Genomic DNA, 18,730 nt, shown 5'->3' with positions numbered 1-18,730 from the left:
TACTATTATAATCAAAATATAAAATATAGGTCTGGAGAAATATAACTGAAGGAAGTGAAGAAGTCACGACTCAAAAAGTTTGAAAAATATGGGTCTGTAGCCTCTTGAAGAATCTAGTCTTGCTGGCTAGTCGTTTCTTACTCTTACATCGGAGCGATACAGAGTGTAAAGAACGATGTCAGCGGCAAAGAGACCGAAGAGGGACCGTGTTCGACGAGCTATTTGACCCCGAGGGGTTACGAGTTGCGTATATAACGATCGCGGCACGTATGCAGGGATACTGATGCACGTACACACGCGTGTACACGTCTATTGGATTCTGGATCCTTCCGCGCTTAAGTGCGTACACGTGCGAGAACTGCCAACGCATCACGTGCGTACGAAAGAATGTCGGCGCGATTATGCCGGGCCGATATCTCGCGGTTGGTCGATCGGTCGGTCGGTCGGTCGGTCGGTCGGTCGGTCGGTTCGTTTCTACGAATTCGCCTTGCGGAATTACGATGGAACAAATTCGCGCGCGCGCTCTCGTCTCGGCTGCCAAAAACGCCTGGCAAGAATTACGAGCGATCGTTAAGGCGTGTTGGCGGTACAATATTGTCAATATTGCAGTAATGTCAGGAGGGGAGAAATAGCGGGATTATGATGGGAGTAGGAAGTTCCCGTGGCTTAAATAGAACGCGCGTAAAATGAACTCTCTGTGTAGGAGCACGGAGTACGATGACTAAATTTTATTTTATAAAATACCTTACACGCGCAGAATACAAGATAAGAAGTATAAAAAAAAATATATATATATATATATATATATATATATATATATATATATTGAGCTACATATTTATATTCAAATTTTTTTTTTGATAATGGAAAAAAAACAATGTTTAAAACATAACGTGACTTTATTCGATATTATAATTATCTACACGCTAAAAATAATATGCAAATAAATATTCTTGCGAAGTCTCTCTTTTTCATAATTCTATCATAAAGAATTATTATTAAAATGTAAAAGTCATCGGAAGAGTACGGACGAAAATAAAATCAGAAACTTGAATGCATATAAGTGACATAACAGGACTCGGTGACAAGGCGGTTTGCGGTTTACACGTGGAAAGAAAAAAAAATTATTTCGTCCCTAGATATATCTGTTCTCGGATGAGGATGCATCCTACTTTTCGACCATCTATTTCTCGATAGCTTGGCAGTACTTAGCGTGCTGTCACGTCACAAGCATAAATCTTGCGGCGCTACCGATTTATTACACGCGGCATAACGCGCTTGATATTCTGTGTTTTATACGAGGGAGCACAGTTCCAAGAAACATCATTTTTCACCGGCTCTTTATGCGCCATACGACAAAATAGTAGCAAATATATATGAAAAACTACTTTTTTCCAACTCTTTTAATATATTAAGAAATCTGTACCCATACATGTTTTGATAAATATTTTTTAAGCGTGAAAATTTGTGTAAAAAAAATCCAAGAAAAAATTTTTTGTGATATTGTTCATGTGAAAATCGCTTTATATTAATTTGCTTTGCCACCGTCTAATCATGCAAAATTGAAAGCCCAAAATCAAGACCTCGAATATCGCGTGACTGATCGATCACGGATTTGCCTAATCCTGATATCCTTGCGCTTTGAACGTAATACGAAAAAAGAGACTGCTTCGTTGGCCTTGATCGTCTACACGTGACGTTAAAAGTTAATAGAAGCTCCTACGACCTTGATTGCCACGCGTATATGAAAGGTATAGGAGCCAGCAAGCGTTTAGCTTAATTTAATGTCTGTCAAAATCTGTCTTGAATGTGCTTCATTAGCTCTTTTAATGCACCACGATTCGTTGCAATTTATATTACCATTCAAAAATATTGATTCCTCTATTTACATCTCTTAATTGTACGTGCTAAAATAGTTTGTATTCACAACGACACGTGTATATAAAAATAGTATATGTTGCATGGAAAAAAATATATTTTTATACGGGTGTATATACAGGGTGTGCCAAAATTGTGGAATCGGTCGAATATCTCGAAAACAAAGCATTTTTGAGAAAAATGTTTCACACAAAAGTTGTAGAGTCTCAAAAGATCTATTTAATGAGCGTATCAGTTTTATTAAGAACTAAAAGCCAATAAAATTAGGAGCTAAGAATGAATAAATTTATGAAATGTCTCTAATCTGAATGTAAATCTTAATGTATTAAGAGAAACACAGAATAAAGTTGAAAAATTAAAAAATGATTGGGTATCTTAGATCATTGTCATTAAGTATAATAATTGTCTCAAAATTCATCATATTTATTTAGATTATCATATTTATTTAGAATATCATATTTATTAAATGTTTCCCCTAAAAGAAAGTTCCCCAAAAAATATGATTCTAAGTCTACATCTATGCGCGATGATAATATATTTTGAAATAAATTTTAAAAACGAAAATAATTTTATTTTTCTTTTTCTTTAAATTGGAATTTCAAAAATAATTTTGATAAAGATTTTAAATATGAATATGTAAAACGTTCGTTGTATGATGCTTCATAAATTCAAAGCGCCTTTATTTGACCGTATGCGAACACCATTTATAACGTTATTGTAGACAAAATTCACAGGCTAAAATAATAGAAGGCCCGTGGCCTTCAGTAAAAATTTACGAATTGCCTCTTTAAATATTTCAGCGTGACTTGGGATCTCTTCTATAAATCAAAGCAGAAGCCTGAAAATAATCCTGTTCTTCCCGAAGGTTGTTCTCTTATATCAGAAGTAAATCTGCCTTGTCGCGCTAGCCTACGAAATGATTTCGTATATGGCACCTGTGTCCAATGAAGTATCTCAGTTTCTCAAAACCGATCAGAAAAGGAAATTTCCGTTTCGCATTACGAACGAATTCTGCATATTTCACAAAACTAAAATATATGACAAATTTTCTGAAATACTATTTCTTCCGATGCAAAAGGGAAAGAGGCTTTCGAAATTAAATTTTTATATTTAATTTTTTCTAAATATTTCTGAACGAAAGTAAAAACGTGGTTATTTTAAACTCCATTTGTATTTTTTTATATGAATATTTTTTTCATATATTAAAAAGATAATGCCTAAATTTTCTGATTCTTTATCAGTTACTTTCTTTATTCCGATATTAATCAATATTAAAATTAAAAAATTCATAAACCTTATCTTCGATACCAAAAGAAGATAAAAGTTAATTTAAAAAAAATAGAAACAATTAAAAATAATCGCACTCGGTGTTTCTAGCAGCGAGGATTCTAAATATTAATTCATCGCACGTCTAAATTCGGGATTATCGAAACATTTGATGAAATGTCGATGTGATTTTGGACAATGGTGATATAATTGACGAGTAACGAAGTTACCCCGGGAACCCACGTTAGTTAGTTTCAGTGAATTCCGAGCCGCGCGAACGTTCGATATGCACCCAGGTCACGTTCGACGTCGTGACTACCAGCCAAGCAGGTTCCGATGTTCCGTTTCTGTTCTGGTACCACCTTGCGCTCGCGCAATCGAAAATACACCGCGGACCAAACGAACAAATAATAACGAGGAATACGGTAATTCCGGTAAAATGCCTCCGCCACAAAGGAGACAATATATTTCTGGGTATAAAATGCATTGCGAATCACCTTGAAAAAGCCTCTCGTCCGTGTTTCGTAATAAAGGACAGCGTCGCTGATTTTTTAAAGCGCCGCGTTTCAAGGTGCGCGGGTTGAACCTTGAAACGCTCATCGCTGTAATTTAACGAACACATGCGTTCCTGGGAAGTTCGAGCTGATGATAAAAAGAAATGTCCGTAACAATAAACACTTTTATTGGAAATTATTTGTAAAATTTTTTGTGTTGCTTCTTGTACTGTCTTTCAAAATTCATAAAACAAAACTGTTTCGGTACAGCGACGTTTAAATTTAATATTTCAACATCCTACGGAACATGTAGGAATGCATAAATATCATAAAAAAAAAAATAAAAATCAAAAAGAATATTCGTGCGAGGCATATGATCGCTCGCTATGTGTGCTTCCCTCGCTCTTTCGTCCTTTGTTCGTGCTGCGCGACGATGCGCGCGAGAAGAAACGCGTATGTTTAAACTGCGCAGCGAGCTAATCTCGGTAGAAGATAAGAGAAACGAGAGCGAGCGGGAGAGGACGAGTCGGAGAGAGGTAGAGATACTTGGAGAACTGCGGACAAACAAGAGGGGAGAAGCAGGCACGTGGCGGGTGTGCCTAGGTCAACTGCACACAATGCCCGAAAGCGAGTCGAGAGGAGGAGGCTCATCGAGCGGGTGGAGGAAGGCGTGAACGTGAGTGAACTACGTTGCCTACGTAATTCCGGGGCAGCCTATTGCTTACAAGGCTCGTTTAGGATCTTCGTGTAATGTGGTTGCAGTCTTCCTATAATTATTCAGATCTTCCGAGATTGATGCAGGGCATGGAGGACGAAAAGGAAAAGGGGAAATGAAAGGAATGGATAATTAAATTTCGATATATATGGAAAATTATGCTTCGATAGAAAGAGAAAAGAAAGTGTTTTGTCACCGGTCGAAAGAAATTTTCTACTCCTAATTTTGTGTATTTTCATTCTTTATTCCTTATCTTCGTTTATTATATTTGAATCTTAAATGCGCATCTTAGAGATTTTTATATCTTTTTGAATTTATCATTGTCATTTTTACATCAATGTAATTTTTATCAGGTATATTATACGTAGTGTTTCAAAGTTCCTTTCACAGACTTCTGTGAGGTGAATTTTTTACGTCCAAAGATTATAATTCAATGAGATATATATATCGCGAATAATTTACGACGTGCGAATATTTACGACAATGAATACAATAAAAATAAAGACACGTTTTTGCACAAAAGAAAGAGCGTGGATTAGATGTAGTAGTTTAAGTGATATAATACTAAAACAACAATTCTCTAACAAAGGAAGAAACTGCAGTGTGCCATTAATCAACAGCCTAAAACAAAAAGAGGTCCTCCACTTATGACACGACCGCGCAAATGCACCCCAAATATCTTCACAGAAGACTCTCTCGGAATACTCTGGGAGAGGGTCGTTCGCAGTATTGTGCGTAGCGGAGGACTTTCCGACTTTCAGTTAAAACGTCCAAATAAACAGCGGCTTGAATTAAGCACTGCTCCCGCGAGGGCGATGGAGTAGGCAAAGAAAAAGGAGGATGTTCGCGCAAAGAGGCGAAAGAAAAAGGAGAGAGACGAACGAAACCTCCGAGTGGGGGAGGAAAGAGAGAGAGAGAGAAAGAGAGAGAGAAAGAGAGAGAAGCTAATTAAAGAGTGACACAAGGTGGTTGCGTGGAAGAATCCCGCGCGTTTATCTCTGAGATAAACTCGAAACAAAGCACCGTGGGATAATTAATCTTGGAGCTGAGCACCTGGATCTACGAGTCTGCAGATGCTTCAAATTAGTAACATTTCTTGACAGATTCTTCTCGTTTGTATTTTGCAATATAACAGTCAAGGTTAAATTTACATTTTATAGTATCATATCTTGCCATGTGTGTATGTGTGTGTATCCGATAAATACCTTTGAGAAAAGAATAAAAAAAGTCTACAAATGTGCGTAAATATATTTTCTCGAATTTTTAAAGATTTAAAAATTTGTCTCTTGGTGTTACGTGTATGAAAATATCCGGCTGGAGAAGCAGCGTGCAGTCCTAGGAATTAATACGCATAACGTGGAGGGCAGCAACACCGCCGGTAGGGGAAGGGGACAACGAACTTGCACACTGTAATATCGCTCGCCGACATTCTGGGTTAAGCGCCGCTGCGTAGAACGCGCCACGTGCGGAGAAATTAGCCGCGAGGCAAGCCGCGAAGCGAAATCGGGGAGATCGCTTCCGAAACAAGGCGCCGGCCTTCGGCAAAGAATCGGCGCGACAACAAAAGCCTCCGCGAGAAGGAAACCTCGAGATCACTTCATTCTTTTGAGAGAATGCGAATTTTCTTCATTTAATCCGACGACGAGAAGAAAAACCTCGTCTCGAGGTTCTCGTTCTCATCAGTAGATCTCTATCTTACCTGAAACCTGAAATTTCTTTCCTCCCGCCCAGTTGAGAGACACTGTCGGTAATGTTATAGGATATTATTGGACCGCGATGTTAATTCTCAGCGATTGCATTAACCCTGGAGTGGAAACAGGAAAGACCGCAATATCCATTTCAAGAGAAGCTATGCGATCGACGCTCTCTCTCTTTCTTATTCTTTCTCTCTTTTCCCTCTTCTCTTTTATGCTCTCCTGTCCTCTCTCTTTCTCCTTTCTCTTTCTTTCTCTCTTCTCGGCGACAAAGAAAATCAAAGTTTACATTAGATAAAGAGTTGCGTGCTTGCCGGACAAACGGAGCTCTTGAGCGCTTTGTTTAGAATCGCTGACAAAGATCCAGATTACACGTGGCCAGTACTGAAGATTGCGATAAAAGTATAGTTCGAAGGCCGTGACCAAATATATTAGTTGCTTAAAACAAAACAAAATGCGAAAAAAATTGCTTATCTTGCCTGTTTTTAAAAGAGTCAATTTATTATCGTCGTTAATACGAATAAAATTTGAATTTAATGTCGGATTCTTAAACTATTTAATAAACTTCTGCATGAATACATGTTTGAAAATCTAAATATTTTATATATAAAATATAAAAAATAATAGATGGGCAATACTCGACAGGTAGGATCTCTTAAACTTTTAATATCTTTTTTATTTTTTTCAATTTATATATATATATATATATATATATATATATATGTAAATTTAAAAAGAAAATAAAGAAAAGAAAATTGTACATATAAAATTAAGGCGCCTAAAATCTTGCCTGCTGAGTATTGTTCATTATTACTATCTGTTATTTGAACATATATTCTTGGCTTATCACATTGAATTGTTTACTCTTTTATATATTGTTTCCACTCTTATTTTTATTTTTATCATAAAGAATCTGACGAAATGAGATAAGATCAAAGTAAAGATAGAATTATACAAGTTCAAGTTTAATGATTTTTTTTTTCTAATCAATAGTAGATTTATTTGAAAGGAAATTTTTCTATAAGATATTTTGTTTATTTCTATAGATGTATAGAACACGATAGAGGTCTCAGCAGGATCTTAATGTGTGAAGTAAAAGTATAATTCGAGGAAATCAGCAAGGTCACCGGACCCTTTTAGGACTTTGGGATTTTAAGATCTCTTAGGAATGCCTATGATAAAAAAAAAAAAAAAACGAAACCACCAACTATCCTTCTGTTGAAGCTACTTCCTCGTTCTAGTCTCTCCCGAAATGATCGGTAACACTTGCATTCTTTGTTCGCTTCCTTTTCATGGTTTCTTTCTTTGATACCATTTAATAGCATTTCAAAAGAATTTTAACGTGAGAGCTTCATTATTTGTTGAGGCTTTATTTTTTACAAAAAGAATCGCTTAGAATTTCCAGACATTGTCAAGTAATAGCATTTAGAAAAGGCAAAAGAATTTTATTTGTGTTGTCAGTAAGATATATATTTTTTGTTTTCTGTTCTACAATATTAGAAAGTAACGACCGTAAAATGCGATATTAGAAAATACTTTCGTAAATTTTCCGAAGAATTTTAGAAATTCTTTGTGTAATGATTTAAAGGCCTGAAGTTTAAACTTTTTTCGACCAAAGTTTTATTTATTTTTAAAAATTTCTTAAAATAATAAATATTTAGAAAATCTAGTGAATTTCATCAGTAATGTAAAAATTTTTGTTAAGAAGATTAATATTATTAATATTAATAGCTTTGTATTGGATCTGCAAATTGTTTTGTTTTAATAACAAAATTATCAGGTTCTTTTTTTTCCTCAATTTTGTTCATTCTTATATCGAATAGCATTATTAGAAAATAGAATATCCCAGTTTTTCCGAGTTTAATTAACGTAATTTCATTTCGTCACTGCCTCGGTATATACATTGTACTACATCATGTCGTGCTTGAAGGCTCGTCAATCGATATCATCACCTGTATAGACAGGTGATGATATCGATTGATAACTAACTATAATGAACCGAATGCATTCGAAAAGTAGACAACCGTCAAGAACAAATTCCGTATCGTCAAAACAAACCCGACCGAAATGCAAACGCCGCGGTTGGTTGTTAAAATGATCGACGAGTTTGGAATCGAGAAGACAACGGGCTTTCTCGCAGTCGCGCGCGCGTTTAAAAGGCGCATCCGGCCACGTGGAGACTGACTCGACTGGAGAAAACATCATTCCGATGTAAATGCGACCCGACTGCATAATGTTGTCGCCTGGACGCCGGCGCGAGTTGCTCGCTGCCGAAAAACACAAAAGTAGGTTTTCGATTCTCTCGACGACAACCCCAGGCGATGCGCATTTTAAAAAGTTCTCTCTCGTCTTTAAAAGAAAGTGCATCCATCCCACTATTTTTTTTTTTTTTTTTTTTTTTTTTTTTTATTAACGCAGGTGAAGCGATATATAATTAATTAAAAAACATGCAATTTCGCTAATTTTGTCTTTATTCACTGACTACAGAATAAAAAAGAAATTAACAATTTGTCTCATTCTCATTTGTTTGTTCGCCAAAAATAATATGGCATTTGTCGCACTCTTTGTAAATTTTACGTTATGTAAAATGTGAGATTAAATATTTTGTTATAGTGTCTTATAATTCAATTTTTGATTTGCCACAAAGTCGCGACTTTCCCTCGGAAGTCGAGTCACAAATTGGCGGATCGTGAAAATGTCTTCGTTCGCGTCATCGCCATTGATCTTGCGCAATATTTGACGAGTCTCTGGGCCGTCTGCCAATTGCGATTCGACTTAACACATGTTACGAATAAAGCGACGAGGACAAACGATATGAATCACAGACTGGCGTCAAGCGATTGTGCGCCTACAAAAAATATGTTCTAGTCGGAAATCATTACAAAAAAATATTACGGTACATTACATACATTCAATGTTATTGTAAATCATTGTAAATTAGTTTATTTGCTCAAAATATACAATGCAACAATATAAATTCGATACGATATTTATATTTTTTTAAAAATAAATTTACATCACTAGATTATTTAATAAAAAAAAAAAAAAAAGAAAAAAAACGTAATTCAGCCATGTCACAAATTCACAAAATAATTATTCGAGTTTTCGAGCCATAACGCGAGTAGCAGGTAATCGAACAGAAGTTGACACCGACTTTGCATGTCTGGCATGAGAACGCGATTGCGCGCAGGTTTCCTTTGTCTCACGCATGCACGCGTGCTCTTTGTTTACACGGGCATTCCGCGAGTCCATCACGCATGCGGCCGCATCGCGTTCGCCGTTGCGCTCGCGGCTCCGCGACGGCTTATCTGCATCACAAAGCGTCGCCGATTTAGTTTGGCCTACATATCCCGACGCGTTTCCCCAGCTTGACGACCGAAGTGGTGACACATCGAGATAACGATGTTAGGAATGGAATATAAGACAAAATTTCGACCGAACTACTTTTACGGAGGCAAGTGCGAGTGTTCGAGATGCTATTAAGATGCAAATTCGAAGCTTCGATTTAATCGCGGCGGATCTTTACAGAAAGGATAACAATAAAATTCCGAAGTAAATTGCATGGTTACGTAACTTGTAACTAATTAATCAGTTACAAGAGTCGTATTAAAAAGTTATTAATATTTGATTTAATTAATTCCAAATTTAACTTTTAACTTCAACCAGTTACTTTTTAAAATATGTATCTAATTTTAACTTCTTAATATTTTTTTTTTTAATAAAATATTATGGTGTCATTTCGTAATTGTTTTACCGTTTAATTTAATTATATTTTATCGTCTAACATAAATAACGATTTTTAAAATTAACTTTTAACTTAATTTAATTTTAACATAACTTTTAATGTAGTTCAATTAATTTTATAGATTATTAACTTTAATTTAATTTAAAGTTAAGAAAATAAACTGGGTTATTCTAACCTGATAAATTGATAAAGACAATAAAAAGGAAAACCGTTAATTAGATATAAAAAACGTTAATTAGATATTTTATCTTCCATAATAATGAGGGAGAAAAAAAAAGCGCTAATGTTCTAATATAATATCGAATATTATTAAAAGATCCACTTTTACAATCTTCTTCGCGATAATTTCTGCGACTCACATAAATCGCATGGAAAAATGGCTGTAATACTTAAACATTTCCGCGTGAATCGGTATACTTCTATATCGCCAGTGGGGATCTGGCTGGAAAGAAGTGCGGATCTCATCGGCAGCCATTGTGCGAAGGGTAAACAGATGAAATCTATTATCCCACGCGTCGTCACTTAGCACAGAGAGCCGGCACATCGCGATAAGAGCCGGTTAAAATACAAAAATCAAGATAATTCCGGGACACAGCACAACTTTTATACGATTGCGCAACAGCGGCTAAGTATAAATTGATTACGAAAACTTTTGTTGATTTCATGCCTGTAATAAAAATCACGCTCACGTAGATAAATATCGCGGTAAAACATCAAATGAAACTTAGTGATAATCTTGATAAACTGTCCAATAATTAATGAAAAAAAATAAATAAAACTGCGGAGTAATTCATTGTAATGATTTAGAATAAATAATTAAATATATTTTTCCGTGTAAAACACGTATGTACACGTCAAATGGTACACTCTTGAAGGAAAATGTATGAGGAATAACTAAAAAATTAAGGAAATATAGCATTTTAATTATATATCATGAAATTGTAGTAAGAAAAATATACTAAGAAATCGTTAATATTAATTATTTATCATTTGTAGTAGATGCAATAAGTGAAATACAAAAAAATAAGATAAAATGAATTTATCAATAAAAAATATATCGATATAATAAAAAATGTGTAATGACATTTCAGGAAAATATTTGTTCAAATAAAAAAGGATGTAACTGTATAAAATTTATATAATTATATATTATTACTTATTCTATTGCCAATAGTCACAGAAAAGTAATAAAATAATATAAAACACCTCCAGCGTCACGATTAAATTTTCATAATGTTTATTTATCTTTTCGTTCTCATAATTTTAATAATTTTAAATAAAATTAATTGCGCACATACATCTAGCTAGATTTATTGCGTTATAAATCGGCGAAGCTCTATTTTGTTTACTCTGATTGTGATTATACTCTTGGGAGAATGCGATAACAATGAAAATATGAAAGTTCAAGTTCCACGAGTAATGATGTTTAGTAATCAGAGCGCTCATCAGGTCTGTTGATGCAACGAGTTACGTCGATTTATTTATGCAACGTGATTTAAGCGAGAGCGAAAGGAGAACTAGTCGCCGACGGGGACTATCGGGCCACCATCGATCTCCCGGGCGATAATTCGCACGGGAGCAATTAGGCGAATAAAACGCGCGCAATTCCAAAGCGCGGAGAGCTATGATCAATTCAAGGACAGACTATAATGAGAAATCGCCGGTGCGGTCGGAATTCGCGATAATCACGCGTTCGCCGCGGGTTAAACGCGCGAGCGCGCTCATTTGTAACTCTATACGGATATACCCGACGCGATCGCGCGACCTCGCATTTTTCTCCACATCGCGGTGTCGGATCGGTCTCTCTTAAGGAGAGATCTAAATGCGCGGAGTCTAGGCCTCGGTACGCGGCACAAACTCGCGCCTTCGACCTTCGCCTGGTGCCATCCATTTTCAGTGGATTTCGCGGAATCCCGCGAGCGGAATTGCGCCTCGTGCACGTCTCGATCCTCGTCAGCACGTTATCAAGATTCGTTCTTTTTTTTCTTTTTTTGCCATCCACAGTTATTCGATCTCGTCGAGGTGTCCAGGTGTCCAGGTTAACGATTAAAGGTGTACATAGCTGGCGATTAAACGCGCGCGCGTTTACGAACGCGAATCCGCGTGATTTACACCGCCCGCCCGGCGCGGCCCGCGTTCCGAGCCGCGCTTGAGCGTATGGATTTACAAAGATGCATATTGCATAAATGTGTCCCGCGGGCGCCGCGCCGTAACGCATAAATTCCACGAAACTGAATATTCAATTCCGCATATGTTATATCTATGTGCTTTTACGCACATTCTGCGTGCGACGGCCTTTAATATGCACCGATGCGCACTGGCGTGTCCAATCGAATTCCTCCGTTAGCACACTTTTGCCTCAAACCCCCATGAACGCTAAATGGGATCCGTCATGCGAGCGCGTTCCATCTTTAACGAACTTGTTCGCGCGATTTGTATTTCGAGAGAGAGAGAGGAAAAAAAGGCTTTCCATTTTAATATCCTAAATTGAATCCTGTTTAATATTTAATATTTCATTATCTCCTTTTTATAACTCACCGTTATCGTTTAATCGCGAGGGAAATCGTAAAAGAGGAGTTCGCATACCGATCTAAAGATAAATGGAATTACAACAAAGTGATTTCCAACATTTGAAATAATATTCTCTTTATATTTCTGTCCAAATGCTTATTTTTTTATCGGTTTTACTCCAGATTCTACTTTTTTCGTACTTTTTAAGTTACTCCATATTCCATGTCAATCTCGACGTGTTCTCTCGACACTGCTGCGAGAAACCGAGAGCGAGAGGCTCTGTCGCCGCTCCTCCGCGTTATAGCTCCGAGAATTCTCGGCGATAAAGCGAAATCCGTTCCACATACCGCACGTCGCAGGTCTGTCTGCGCGTTCTCGCAGGAAAGTGATAACAAGTGTTGTACATTGTTCACAATCGCAGATCACTCGATGCATTCCTCGCGCGAACCGCTCGTCTTGACATGCTCGCGGAATCGTCCTGCGGGAATATTACAATTAAGCGGAAAATCTATATACTTATACAGCAACGAAACGTTCACGTTCACTTTTGCGACATTTGCGAAAGAACGATGCGCATTTTAAAATCCACGAGTAAGCAGCGCGATATACAGGGCGTTTCCAAAGGCACCGATCGTGATCATCTGAATTTCAGTGAGCTTTGCTCGCCTAAAATCCTAATATCCACGATGGCGTTCGACGAAAAAAAATTTCAAATACTTTTTGGAACATCCTGTACGACGATGCGACGAAGATACGAAAAGCAATTTATAGTCTTATCTCATCGTCGTGTTCGAACAAGCGCGCGCCATGACGAGGACTTCGCCTCGTCGTTTCGCGCCCTCGATTCTCCGATCGATGAAGTTATGTGCGATCTCACTTTCGTTCAATTTAAAATTAGTTATTTACTTAATTAATCCATGTTAACTACACTTGCGGTTACGTAAAAAGGAAGACCGAGACGGAAATGCATTTCTTCTGAATTCTCAGCCGTATTAAAATTCTTAGCGATAGAACTTTTGTCTTGGATACTTTAAAAGCAATTTGATTTCTGTAATTAAAAAATTAAAAAGTTAAAAAAATTTCGCTTGATTAAAAAACTTAACACTTAATGATATTATCAATGATTAACGCTCGGTAATCAACATGACGTCAATAATAAATGATCTTTTTGATAGTTAATTATAAATAAACATGACAAACGCGATAAACATGATTTACGAAAAGTGCGATGCTGCGTTTTTTAAATTATCATCAATCAATGATAATGATAATGATCAGCTGTTTCTCGTGCAGAAACAGCTGATTATTCGTATCTGGCGTTTTAAATAAAAATTCGTTTTCTTTTCTATACAAGTCGTCGACTCCAAGTTCCCGAAAGACGACGCTGACATTTCTTTACGTGCATAAATTACATTTGCATTATAAAGTTAATTGCGCAATCGATCATCCCAATAACGAAACGAGCAACGATCGAAGGTCAACTTCGTTCGTAAAATTTATTCGCCGTCTAGCAGCAATAAAGTGCTCGTGTCGATTTAATATTTAAAATCTTCATCCGTTTACACAATCAAATTTCAAAACCTTTGTGCACCTGACTCCTCCATCTTGACGGAATGAAAAAAGATGTAATTATAAGCTATTTATGAACTTTCGAATCTTAAATTAAAAATTTTGAGCTCGTCACTGTAGATTGAAATTTTTTAAGGAGTAAACGTTTCCTCCAAAAAGAGCACAAAGGTTATTTCAAGCAACTATTCTTTTTTTTCATTTTACGACATCTCCCAGTAATATCGAATTACTATGTCAAACAACGAGATTATATAATTCGATATCACATTTACCAATGATTTCAAATTTAATTTCATTATTTAGCAGCTTTTCAAGAAAACCAATCATTTTTTATTTTCTATAAAATAATGCTCTCAACACTACTGCTGTTGTATTGATTACATTGCCACTTTATATTTACGAAATATAAAAAATGGGATTTCAGATGTAAAATTATTTAAAAAAATGTAATAAATCTTTCAGCTTCACTAGTTTTTTTGTAATAAATTCATACTATATATAGAAGGTAGCAAAATTCATAGCGCTTATTAAAAAAAGATAGTAAATAACGATAAATAACGCATTAGAGAACACTGCTGTCAGTCGTCGTAAGCACGTATTACAACGTTTCTTCTTCTCTCATCCGAATAAACTAGCCTCTCCTCCGTACGCAGCCACTTATCTCTTACATTCCACCAAAGCCAAGGTAAATAGAAGGAAAAGAAGAGGAAAAGAGAGAAACAGAAAGGAAAACGTCGCACATCTCCTCCTTCTCTTACTGGCGATCGTCCCCAAGCTGGCACCAAGGTTCTGGCTTATTTCCCTCTTGCGCTCTTTTCACAATCCAGTCCGCGTAATCGTTGCGACATATTCGCGATCGCGAGCTTCAATTAGAGATCGATCAGATTCGTGAGGGAAAGAGAGGTCGGTCGATCTCGCGAAAAATTATTGCGCCGGCCACACGAATCGGGGATACGCGAAGGCGATTCGTGATATCATAACGTGTTCGTGTAACGTAACTGATTTTATCGCTACTACGAAAAGAACAATTTTGCTGAAGTATCTAAAAATTTTGGCCAGATGCAGTGAGCTGAAAATAATTTTGTTCAGCCGTCAAAATGTTTATGTAGAACGTTCAAATTGCTTAAGCGTTCCACATAATATAATCGGTCAACAAACTTATTTTTGGCTCTATATCTCAAATCCTCAAGTACCTCAACCAAACAACTACTTCTGATATAGCGGTAAATCTATAGGGATGACGTTCTTTTATCGAATCTTATCGATTCCTCTATTTTTCCCTTTGCGAAATCATCCGAAACTATTACCTCGTAAAGAAGCGCAACGTAAAGGACGCGAATCGGTGGGAACGTCATTTCACTGTTTGCTCTTCCCCGCTTGCGATAAGCACACATTCAATAGCTAAACGAACCGAAGTGCGCGCGCGCGCGCGCGCTCACTGATAACAGCCGCGATAGCACGTCGTCGATAAAACGGCGATATCTTTCGCGCGCACGCGAGCCAAAGCGACGTCGTCCTCTGAATTTTTTATCTCCGGGTTTAGACCCCGACGGCGCCGTGCATTTGATTTTTTTATTTATCTTAAACGGGGAAAAAAAAATTAGTCTCTTAATTAAATCAGGATTACATATTCTCATGTGTAAGCAAGAATATTATAATCTTCATATCTTGAGTTGCAAAAATAGTAACTTTGCATCAATACAAATTCAATCAAATCAAGATTAAAATTTTTAAGAAGATTATAATATTCTTATTTATATACGAGAATATTTGTCATAATTTAAGACTAATTTTTTTTTCCGTGTGTTGACTTTTGGGATGTAAAACCTCACGGCAGAAAAGGAATTTGAAAAAAAAAAATAAAATCAGATAGTTGTTATTTAAGAATATTAACACTAGATTGTTGTTAATGTGTATGTAAGAAGCAGCCTGGACCGCGAGCTAGTTTGCCGCGGTCGTAATCGTAATTCCCGCGGTGTTTAATGTCAAATGTTTACTCTCTCTCTCCTCTCTGCCTGCTTCCCTGAACGATTATTCGCAAGTATCGCCGGACTTGCGTTCGTGAGAGTGGCATTTCACCCGGCATTCCAAGCCCAGAATTTATGTCCTCCATCGACTCATCCGCGACCATGAATGCGCTTCCTACAATCATCTCACCCTTTCTCCTGCGATGGCCGGATTTAAAGAGCCCCCGCGGCTTTGTTTCGCACGTTCGCTCGCGAATGTCCTTCCGGCTAAAAATAACGCGAAAAATTATTAACAGCCCGAGCCAGCCGTAATTAAGGCCGTAATATTGCACACGATACCGTCACGATCGCGCACACGAGTGTCCCCTCACGCTACAAATTTCAAAAGTCGCGGATAATTCTTGGAGTGGAAATACGGCACACCTCGTGTGACATTTTAATCCTGATAAACGTAACTCTCGTACTTTCCGCTATTTGCCTCCAAAGTGGATTTGTCCGCTAAGCGAAGTTAAACGAACGCGAAAGCCACCATGGAAAATATCGCATCGTAATCTAAACCACGTTACGCCTATCATAAATAATGATTTTCACAATGTCATCCTCTTTACTCCGCAACCGGCGATCTTCACTTTTTCCTCAATCAGGAATTCGCTTATAAAACTAATCGTTGTCTTGAACATCGGTGAAAGTTTTGTAATTGTTAATCGCTTGCCTTACGAAAAAGATATTGTGACTTAAATAGGACGCTTAAAGAGAAACATATATAAATTTCTTATTAAATTTCTTTAATGAGTTCTTAATGTGAAAGCAAATTCGAATAACGCTTGTCTAACGGGAATATGAAATAATGATTGAGTAAAAGTGAAAGAAACTAACTAACGAAGGCACCGCTTGGAACGAGAATTGCAAATATCGCTGCAGGTTTTTAAACATTGTTAAAATATTTTTTGATACACATTTATTAGAAAGGAACTGACTTGATATATATTTATTTTATAAAATTGCATAACGTTATATAACATTGAAAGTATTTTTAGACACAAGAACAAAGTATTAAGTATAAAGTATGGACTTTAAGTATTATATGATTAAATTAAAGTGATCACTTATTATGATTTTATCTTGATATATCCTGTTTTATTATTAATTTGGAGCGATGCCTTAATGAAGAAAAATAAAACCTGGATTAGCGTTCATTAAAAAGAAATTCTCAGAACGAAAGGTCGTTCTAATAACTAGACCAATTTTAAAACTGCACTCGTCCGATTTTAATTAGTACCGAGAACTTTCCCAATTGAGCCAATTAGTCAATTGCAATAATTAACGCGGATAGGGGGGAAGACATAGCCACTGCATGTTTCGCTCTATCAGTGACTCTATCGCTTTTTATTTTTTAGAACGAAAATGCTGTAAATTTAATATTTGGAAATTGTCCTCCTGTCGAAAATGTAATAAAACAATTTAACGCGGCAATGAAAATACATTCGAGAATTGGATATTTATTTTTATATTTACGTGGAAAATTATGGAAGAATTAGCAAAGTAATTATGTAAAATATTCAAATTTGTCGCTAAAATATAAAAAAACTCTTGCAGTTTATTATCATCATACTTAAGCATTTTGTATAATTTATTTTGATGATATAATAAAGTTATTTTCAGATCTAAGCTTTTAAATAGATCAACAAAACCATGTTCTTTCCAGGTATAATGAAATACATTATTATTATTATCGCTAAAACTATTATGGATTAAGAAACTATTATGGATAAGAAGGGAAGTCACATAACTCGATTGCATTTAATATATTGAAATTTTATTTTCGTCGTAGTTTTCATTCAAAAATAAAATTATTCGTAAAAAAAGATTTCTTCGTTCTCTGTCGATAGACAATATATAACATATATATACATATATATATATATATATATATATATGTATATATATATGTATGTATATATATATATATAATATTACATTTTTTATAATAGCAATATTTACTCTCATGTATAATGTTATACGTAACTCTCTACGGCGCGCGCGTGTGTGAGTGTATGTGTGTGTTATCACTTCTCTTTCATGGGCGTCATTAACCACCGCACAACACCTCGCCACACGACATTATACTCTAATGGGGGTTTTTCTCGCTCTTACTGACTAAATCACATGTGGTTTCCGTTACTTTCATACATCTTGCGCCACCGATCTCCTCGCCCAGGTTAACGCTCGGAAAAAGAACGCAGTGCCGCCGAAGGGATGTCGCCCGCGCGATTAACTCTCGGGAAATAAAAAGAAGGCACGCCGTGGGCATGTGGGCACGTCTGATTAATACTCGCGAGCCTGTGCTTTCGTCTATTCTCCTCCATATATAAAGCTCTTACATAAAGCTCTCCGGCGTCGGGCGAGAGAATACGAGAAATTTCCTGTGGTTCTAACCCTTTGCGTTCCCACACCGAGATGCGTCCTTAAATCGATCTACTGTACATATCTTACATTATTATTTTTCCAAATTCCGAAATGGCACTCCCGAGTCGGTCTCCCACGGAGACGATCCTCCCCTCTCTAAAATAAAATCTTTTCGTCGGCGCGATCGCAAAGGGTTGAACGTCGGAACGTAATAGATCGAGGCGGAGTCGCTTCGCGACTTCTTTTCATCGTCGATTCCGCCTCTGCCTCGTCCTCACGTGTCAAATGTCGCGCAAATCACACTCGGATGCGACGAGCCCGAGATTCCGCGATCGAGATTGTCTCTCGATCGCGCGCCATTCGCGATGAATAAATACAAAGAGCGTGAATATCTAAGCGAGAGGGAACAGCGCGCAACTGAATCCACCGATACTCGCCGCCGCTGTAATATCGTTACGTAATCATCACTCATAGCAATCTGATGA

At 36.8% G+C, this 18,730-nt stretch overlaps 1 long non-coding RNA gene across 1 annotated transcript; it reads left to right on the top strand.

Moving 5' to 3' along the window:
- The first annotated feature begins 638 nt into the window (after positions 1 to 638).
- LOC105428862 (uncharacterized) lies at positions 639 to 5,589 on the top strand. The gene is made up of 2 exons (XR_968047.3): positions 639 to 4,314; positions 4,943 to 5,589. It is a non-coding gene; the product is annotated as an uncharacterized LOC105428862 (long non-coding RNA).
- Positions 5,590 to 18,730: the final 13,141 nt, after the last annotated feature.

This window comes from Pogonomyrmex barbatus, unplaced genomic scaffold (genome assembly GCF_055798465.1).
Source record: "Pogonomyrmex barbatus isolate J1 unplaced genomic scaffold, ASM5579846v1 scaffold9, whole genome shotgun sequence".
NCBI lineage: Eukaryota > Metazoa > Arthropoda > Insecta > Hymenoptera > Formicidae > Pogonomyrmex > Pogonomyrmex barbatus.
Note: the sequence above shows the minus strand (reverse complement) of the source record. Positions and strands in the feature narration are given on the sequence as shown.